The sequence below is a fragment of the Macrotis lagotis genome, chromosome X (genome assembly GCF_037893015.1).
Source record: "Macrotis lagotis isolate mMagLag1 chromosome X, bilby.v1.9.chrom.fasta, whole genome shotgun sequence".
NCBI classification, from domain to species: Eukaryota; Metazoa; Chordata; class Mammalia; order Peramelemorphia; family Peramelidae; genus Macrotis; species Macrotis lagotis.
Window position 1 is genome coordinate 151,909,489 of NC_133666.1, and position 9,292 is coordinate 151,918,780.

General features: G+C 39.8%; 1 protein-coding gene across 1 annotated transcript in view; it reads right to left on the reverse strand.

The window, feature by feature from the left end:
- Positions 1-8,904, reverse strand: part of APC (APC regulator of WNT signaling pathway) — a 148,989-nt gene extending 140,085 nt beyond the window's left edge. The window contains exon 1 of the mRNA XM_074200560.1: positions 8,598-8,904. The gene's annotated coding sequence lies outside the window, so the exon portion shown is untranslated. The remainder of the gene's footprint in view (positions 1-8,597) is intronic.
- Positions 8,905-9,292: the final 388 nt, after the last annotated feature.

The following is a 9,292-nucleotide window of genomic DNA, read 5'->3' on the forward strand; positions in this document are numbered from 1 at the left end:
TCTAAAAAATATAATTTGGAAATGTTTAACAAAATTAATAAAATTTAGCACACCATAAAAATAAATAATATATAAAGAACTTTACTATTTACAAAGTGTTTTCCTTCAAACAACCTCATGAGGTAGCAGTACAAGTTTTTAACGCCATTTTATATGTGAGGAAACTTGGGGTCATGAAAGTTTTGACTTGTTTAAGATTTATACAACATAGGGTTCTCAAACCCTGAGAAAAATCTCCACCAAAATTATGTTTAATATATCCCTCAAGAAGCTGGGGAACAAACCTTTCTGGAGAAAAATTTGCAACTATGCCCAAAGGGCAACAAAAATGTGCATACCTTCTGATCCAGCAATACCACTACTGGGTCTATACCCTGAAGAGATGATGAAAAAGGGTAAAAACATCACTTGTACAAAAATATTCATAGCAGCCCTGGTTTGTGGTGGCAAAGAATTGGAAATCAAGTAAATGTCCTTCAATTGGGGAATGGCTTAGCAAACTGTGGTATATTTATGTCATGGAACACCATAGTTCTATTAGAAACCAGGAGGGGGTGGGAATTCAGGGAAGCCTGGAGGGATTTGCATGAACTGATGCTGAGTGAGATGAGCAGAACCAGAAAAACACTGTACACCCTAACATCAACATGGAGGTGATGTTCAACCCTGATGGACTTGCTCATTCCATCAGTGCAACAATCGGGAACAATTTTGGGCTGTCTGCAATGGAGAGTGCCATCTGTATCCAGATAAGGAACTGTGGAGTTTGAACAAAGTTCAAGGACCTTTAATTTAGAAAAAAAAAAAGATATCTTATTGTCTGATCTTGTTACCTCTTAGACTTCTTGTCTCTTCTTTAAGGATATGATTTCTCTCTCATCACACTCAATTTGGATCAAGGTACAACATAGAAACAAAGTAGACTGACAGATTGCTTTCCATGGTGGGAGAGGGAAGTAAGTTTGGGGGGAAATTGTAAAACTCAAATAATATATTTAATAAATATATATATATATATATATATATATATATATAAAAGAAAAGCAATTAAATCCAATATATATAGATATAGATAGATATAGATGATAGATAGATAGATAGATAGATAGATAGATGATAGATAGATAGATAGATATTTTCCTCAAGAAACAGGGGAACAAACCTTTCTGGAGAGAAATTGGGAACTATGCCCCAAGGGCAACAAAAATATGCATACCCTCTGATCCAGCTATACCCTGAAGAGAAGATGAAAAAGGCTAAAAACATCACTTGTACAAAAATATTCATAGCAGCCCTGTTTGTGGTGGCAAAGAATTGGAAATCAAGCAAATGTCCTTCAGTTGGGGAATGGCTTAGCAAACTGGTATATGTATATCACGGAACACTATTGTTCTATTAGAAACCAGGAGGGATGGGAATTCAGGGAAACCTGGAGGGATTTGCATGTACTGATGCTGAGTGAGATGAGCAGAACCAGAAAAACACTGTATACACTAACAGCAACCTGGGGGTAATGATCAACCTTGATGGACACACTTATTTCATCAGTGCAACAATCAGGGACAATTTGGGACTGTCTGCAATGAAGAATACCATCTGTATCCAGATAAAGAACCCTGGAGTTTGAACAAAGTTTGAGAACTATTACGTTTAATTTAGGGGGAAAAAAAACTGCTATCCCATTGTCTGATCTTGTTATCTCTTTTACTTTATGTTTATTCTTTAAGGATATGATTTCTCATTGCTTTCTGTGGGAGGGGAGGGAAGTAAGATGGGGAAAAAATTGTAAAACTCAAAATAAATAAAATCTTTAAAAAAAGAAGCAGGGGAATATATAAACCATTTTAGAAAAATAGTCATTCAAAAAGTTTTAAAATGAAACTTGAAAAATAAAGCTAAATACAGAATTTAACCATCAAAAATTACTTTAAAATTATTTTAATGACAAAAATAAATTAGTTAATATTACTATTTGTAGAGTTTGTTTCTAAGCTAACATATTCACAGGAACAGTTACTTTGAATATTCTTTCCTGCTCTGGAATTTTTCAGTGATAAAATCTTGTTCTGCATTTTACCTGGCAAACTGATAAACAGTATGACAAACAGATAAAATCAGTAGCACTTAGAAAAACAAAACCTAAAAGGTATAGATTTAATATCGGAAAATCATACTCTTTTTCAAAATGATGCTTTTTTTTTACATACTCTCATTTTTCAATTATACTTTCCCTGTCTAAATTAGAATTCTCCTTTCCAAATCAACTCCACAGCAAGATCCATTAGTATATGCAGTTGTTACTCCAGTACTTCCCCTATCTCTAACCTGGAGAGAAAGGAAGTGTTTCATCATTTGTTGGTCAATGAATTTAACTTAAATTTAATTGATTTTTGTTTACATTATAGTAGTCATTATGAATATTGTCTTCCTGGTTCTGCTTTCTTCATTCTGCATTGGTTCATCCTAAGTGTTCCCCATGTGAGTCTGAATTGCTTATATTCATTGTTTTTTTTTAATAAAGCAATACTATTTCATTACATTCCATGCCACAATTTATTTAATCATTCCCCAAAAGATGAATGTTGTTTTGTTTATCATTATAATCTACAAAAACTGCAGCCATAAAGTAAACTTTCTATCAACTCTTTAGAGAGCTAAATAGATAGTCCGTTGATTCAAAGGGTTTTAACAGGATTCCAAGTTGCTTTCTGAAATATTTGGACCAATTCACAGTTCCACCAACAATGTACTTGCCATCCAATAATCCCTCAGTTTCCCTAGCTTTTTTAAAGTGCACCTTGCTCAAAGTCTACCTTCTCCAGGAGGCTTTTGCAGTCCCTTCCTTCCTTTCCTAGCCACTGTCTTCTTTCAGGATCAGGATTAAAAACCTAATACTTTATATAGCTAATATGTTAGTTATGTTTTCTTCTCCATTAAAATACATGCTCCATAAAGGGGGGGGGGGGGGAATAAAATTCTTGTCTTTCTCTGTATTCCCAACACTTAACAGAGTTAAGTGCATAATATATGCAACTAATTAGCAGGCAGCATAACAAAGTAACCAGGTGGTACATAGTATAGTGCATATATAAATATATATATAATATAGAGTACATATACATATATATATAAATAGTACATATACGTATATATAAATATATATAAAATATATATAAATATATAAAAAATATATATACATATATATATAGTGCTGGGCCTGAGTCAGTAAGATTTGAATTCAAACATGCCTTCAGGCACTTATTTTGTGGCCTTGGGCAAGTCACCTAACCCCTATGTGCCTCAGTTTCCTCCATTATAAAATGGGGATAAGCATACCTAAAGTTTTGTGAGAATCAACTGAGATATTTGTAAAGCATTTAGCACAGTGCCTGGAACATACATAATAAGCATTATAGATGTTAGATACTGTTATTATGGGGGCATTAAAGACCATGTTCAAATCATACTTCTCACTTTTAAGAGTCAGATAACTAAATATAACTTCTATGGACTTCAATTTCTATAGCTATAAAATAAAGATAATAATATCCACAGTGTACTACAAGAACAGTATTATTGCTAAGCACAAATTCACCCATGCATGGTGCTTTCCAAGCTTTAAAGCACAATATAAATTCAGTTACTACTATTATCATAAACAATAACTGCAATAACATGATACTGGGAGATGGCACAGTATAACAAATGTATTTTTTAACATCATAATACCAGAGACTTTAGTCAAGCAGGAACTATCAGGTTCTGGGGATACAAAGACAAAAAAAAAAAAGAAAAGAAACAATCTGTATTCTGGGGGAACTTCTGTTTTAAAGGGGAAGACATATATATATAAAGTAAACTGTTGATATTCAATATCTTCTCAACTGACAGTTGAGGGCAGAGCATTAAATTCCTCCCAAAGTGTCTACTTTTATAGAAGGCTCAAAACCTTTCAGATTACTCCATTTTCTATCAGCTGCCCTGTTTGGCTTCAACTTTGTGAAACACCATTTCCCTGGGCTCAGTAGCCCTAGCTGGGGGTGTGTCTGTGTGTCTGTCTGTGCATCTGTCTCTCCTCTCCCCCCTTGTGTGTCTCTGTCTCTTAGTCTCTGTCTCTCTCTTTCTGTCTCTCTCTGTCTCTCTGTCTCTCTGTCTCTCTGTCTCTCTGTCTCTCTCTCTCTCTCTCTCTCTCTCTCTCTTCCTCCCTCCCTCCCTCCAGGTTTTCATTTTTCTTTTTGTATATCGTTTTCTCTTATTAGACTGTAAATTCTTTGAGAGTAAAGTTGTCTCTTTTTCGCATTTGCAACCCTACTTCTTAGCAAAGAGGCAAAGAGTCTGGCATAGGTATAGATATTTAATAGATGCTTACTGAACTGATTTGAAAATAAATACAAAATAAGCATAGAATACTTTAATACAAGTTAAGGAAGGAAGGTCAAAGTAAGTGAAGTAATCAGTAAAAGCTTTTCATAGAAGGTGGTAGTTAAACTGCATCTTGAATGAAGTAAGATATAAAGTTAAGCTGAGGGAATAAGGCTACATTAGAACCTAAATCTAGGACCAGGTGCTCTTTCAGAATATGAACAGAAATTATTTATAATCAACTAATAAAAATGCACTTTTCGTGGAAAAAATAGATGAATCTTCATGACTAGTGACCAATCTATTATAAGAGAAAGTATTTTTTATCCTCTAGAAAATGAAAGAATCAGGATTAAAAACCTAATTCTACAATCTCCTTGTACATCAGTTCATATTTTTAACATCACTCTTTACCGTTATACTTTCTAAGACTACTCATTAGGACAAAGTTCAGTCTTTGGATGAATTTGGACAAAGTCACTTTAACCTCTCCAGTCCTCAAATTAGTCTGAAACTAGATCTCAAAGGTTTCTTTCCAGATGTAAAACTCTAACTCTATAAGCATAAAGGTAATTAACTCATAGAGTGCCCAAATATGGAACTCTGCCCTCAGAAACATATTTGAAAACTGACCTGCAGCATCTGTATACAGTATTGGGAAAAAAAAATCCTACCTTAATACTAATGACCAAAGTTAGAAAAGAGTGTCAGAAATAATGTCAAGGGAACCATGAAAATCAAAAGAACTTGCTTTCAGTCAAGTAATGGTCTTGTGAGAATTCCTGATTTGTAGTACAATTAGGGGTTCACTATCGGGTTTCAAAGTGGCATAGTGGGGAGGCGGCTAGGTGGCACAGTGGATAAAGCACCGGCCCTGGAGTCAGGAGTACCTGGGTTCAAATCCGGTCTCGGACACTTAATAGTTACCTAGCCGTGCAGCCTTGGGCAAGCCACTTAACCCCATTTGCCTTGCAAAAAAAACTAAAAAAAAAAAGTGGCATAGTGGACAGAGCTTAGGAAGACCTAAATTCAAATCAGAATCAGTTATTTACTGTGTGACCATGGTTCTGGACTAGATAGGCCTGGACTACTGGTTTGTCACAATTAAAATTCCATCTTCAACCTGAAGACTTTCTCAACCTCTCTTTAATTCTAGTGCTTTCCCTCTAGTAATTATTTTCTATTTATTCTGAACATAGCTTATTTGTAAATATTTGTTATTTCCCCCATCAGACTATGAACTTCTTGAGGGCAGGGACTGTTTTTATCCTCAATGCCAGAGCCAGAGCATATAATGGTACTTAATATTTTAGTGAATTCTTGACTGTGGTTAAGTCACCAAACTTTTCTGCCTCAGTTTCCTCATTTGTAAAATGAGGATAAGGGATATTTTGAGGATCAAATGAGAAATCTGTAAGGTATTTCAAAATGCTTCTTCCCTTTCCCTCAAAACCAGTGATCATCCCCAATGCATGGGATGTCCAGTGTACTTTTTATCAAAATCTTTTCAGACTTACTATTTCATTCATCATCTCAGTCTTTCCCACTCCAAACTCTTATCGACTGTAAATTTAACAAGCATAATAGATCCTTCTTCATCCTTTATTCAAGTCATTGATTTAAAAAAAAAAAGGACAGCATGGTGCCAAAGAATGCACCTTAAGATCTTCCACTAGATCAGGTGTTCTTAACCTTTTCTGTGTGCCTTACAGCCTTGTAGCAGTCTGGTAAATCAAGGAGTCCCTTCTCAGAATAATTTTTTAAGTAACTGATAGAAATGCAAAATTTCAGTTAGAGATTAGTGAAATTAAAGATGTGATTTTACCATCAAAATTCATGAACCTCCTGAAATCTGTCCACTCTTTATGGCTCTATGGACTATCAGGTTAAGAAGAACCCTTGCTCTAGATTCTTCCATTTGAGCTAACATAAACCCACTTCTTAGGGCTAGTGATTCAAATCCTTCAACATCTTCCCATCTCACCACAAACACAGCATGAAAATCTTGCTAAAATCTATGAGTTTAGTCAACAAAGAAAACGAAGTCAATGTGGCATGAATTTGTTTTTTTAAATTCAAGTTGGCTTTTAATCACTGCTAAGAATTTTAACTAGTTTTAACCAAGGATTGGGGTAGAGGGAATAACCTAAGGGTCCAGTGATGTACAAAGAAACGAGGATGGGCTATCCATACAACTTCCAAAATGCTGAGTGTCTTTCATTCTCCTGTTAGTATACCCTGTGGAAATATCCTCTACGCAGTCACCGGCATATGCCCCAGGTGCAGTTAGGTTCTTTCATGGCTTCCTGTATAATATGCTCACCAAATATATTACATATATATAAATTTTCCAGAAACAGAAATCAAGCTCATTGGTGTATAAAGTCAAAGGTGCTGGATTCAAATCATGCTTCTGATATTTAATTCCTGTATGACCTTGGGTCAAAATTAAAACTTCTGGAAGTTTAGTTTCTTCATCTGTAAAAATGAAAGGGTAAGAGGACTAGATCAACTCTGAGGCTCCTTCTAATTCTAAAAACTCCTGAAACTCAGGTCAATACTAAGGATCATAGAGCTAGAGAGCTAGGACTTGGGCAGTAATAATAAAGCTGAGTAGGACTGTAGTTCATCTGGTCCAACTCCCTCATTTTATAGATTAGGAAACTGAGGCCCTGTAAGATTAAGTGATCCTCCCAAGATCAAACATAGATGGTAGAGTCAGTATTCCAACTCAGGTCTCCTGAGTCCAAGTGGAACACTCTTTCACCAGACTAAGTTCAGAGATGATCTGATTTTAGTTTCTCTAGAAAGCATCTAACATATTGTCAGGAAACTGATTATCTAATAAGTAATATTTGAGCTAATGAGTAACTTCCAAATATCTTTGTCAAGGAAAATCACAATTCAAGTCTCTACTTCTTGAAACAGCAATCAAAACCTAATAACCTAATTAACGCTGACCAAAAGAAAAAAAAAGCATATGCTCCTAAATGTAAATTTTATTAACATTTTGAATGAACTCTGACAAGGTTTGGAAAGGACCTTTAAAACAATTAGGAGGTGACTGGGTGGTGCAGTGGATAGAGCACCGGCCCTGGAGTCAGGAGTACTTGAGTTCAAATCCGACCTCAGACACTTGATAATTACCTAGCTGTGTGGCCTTGGGCAAGTCGCTTAACCCCATTGCCTTGCAAAAAAAAACCTGAAAAAAATTACTACAGATGGTTGCAAAAGGAAGAGGAAGAGTAGAAGAAAAGAGTGTAAGTTAACTTCAATAATAAGTAGCAATTAACTAAAGATTGTTAAGAATAGTAATAACATGGGGTGGCTGGGTGGCGGTGGATAGAGCACCAGCCCTGGAATCAGGAGTACCTGAGTTCAAATCCAAGCTCAGACACTTGGTACTTACCAAGCTGTGTGGCCTTTGGGCAAGCCACTTAACCCCATTTGCCTTGCAAAAAAGAATAGCAACAACAAAAAAAAAAAGAAATCAAACATTTTGGATGAAAACTCTCCACTCAAGTCCTTTCAAATTAAAAAAAAAAGATATATAAAACAAGGACTATGGAAACTTCCATCTGTGACAGTAAAACTGAATTTAATAAAATGTCTTTAAATCTACACGATAAAATTCTAGCAGTCCGTGGGTTTAATCAGCACATGCAAGGATTTCCTAAGAGATAAAGAAAACTTGTGTTCACTTTGTCAAGTCTTCCAGCAAAGCCAGGAGAATCGGCTCAATCGCGAAGTTCTCGCAATCACTATTCTGCACTTGAGAAGAAGTGGGGCGTCCGAGCTCCCTCCAAGCCCGGCGACTTAGTCCCTCCAAGCCAAGGGAACATATTCCCACATATTGCCATCCATAGTGAAGCTGAACAATTTAAAAAAACAGATCATCCCTTTCTCTGCGGATCAAAACTTTTACGAGGAGAAAGTGAATGAGACGGGGCAATACATATAAAAGCCAGAAGCAAAAAATCAAAATAATTACAAATTTTTTAAAGGAGCCCAGGCCAGCCCGACGCGGCTGGGAAGCGGAGGGAGCGGGCGGTCTTTGTGGCCCTGGGGGAAGGGGACCTGACTGACCGCCCGCTCCCTTTGCCCAGGCAGACCACGGTGGTGGCCCGGGGCAGGGAAGCCGCCTGCCTGGGGCTCACGGCCGGGGTCGCCCACGGCGGAGCCTCAACCCGGCTCTCGCAGCCCCTGGAAGGGGTGGGGGCTCGGGGCGCACTCACCTGCCGGACACCGGCCCCGCGCCGGGGCGCGCCCCCGCTCCGACGCAGCCCGGGCCGCCGCCGCCGCCGCCGCCGCCGCCCGGGAAACCGAAAGCGGGGTCCGGAAGGGAGGAGCGGCGCCTGCGGAGGAGGACATAGGGGGCGCCCGGAGCCCCAGCTCCCCTCCTCCTCTGTCCTCAAGGGCAGCCCGGCCCGCCGCCCGAAAGCCCCATCCTCCGGCTGCGCGGGGGCTCCCCTGGCCCGTGGCGCCCTCCTCGGCCGCGGCCCGGTTTCCGGCGCTTTCACTCCGCCCCCCTCCCTACCTCGCGGCCGCCATCTTGTTTGAGGCGGGAGCGGCGCGATGCGCATGCGTCGGCGGAGGCCGTCCCCGTTTCGCCTCGTCCCATTCACCCGCCCGGGTGCCCACGCCCCGAGACGGCCCCGAGGGGGCGGGGCGGGCCCTTCCCCCGCGTGACCCCCCCCCCCAGCTGCGGCCGAGAGGCTCGGGCAGGAGCAAAGGCCGCGGCTCCGCGCCGCCGGCCCGGCTGCCAGGGGGCACCCCGCCGGGCCCGGCCCGGAACCCGCGGCAAACCCTCGCCGGGTCTGCGGGATAACAACAGTGAGCGCCGGCGTGATGCGCTGGCTCGGCGGGTGCGCCTGGCAAGGGTGCCAGCGTCACGGCTATGCCCGCTGCCGCTCCATTCGGTTGCTGGTGT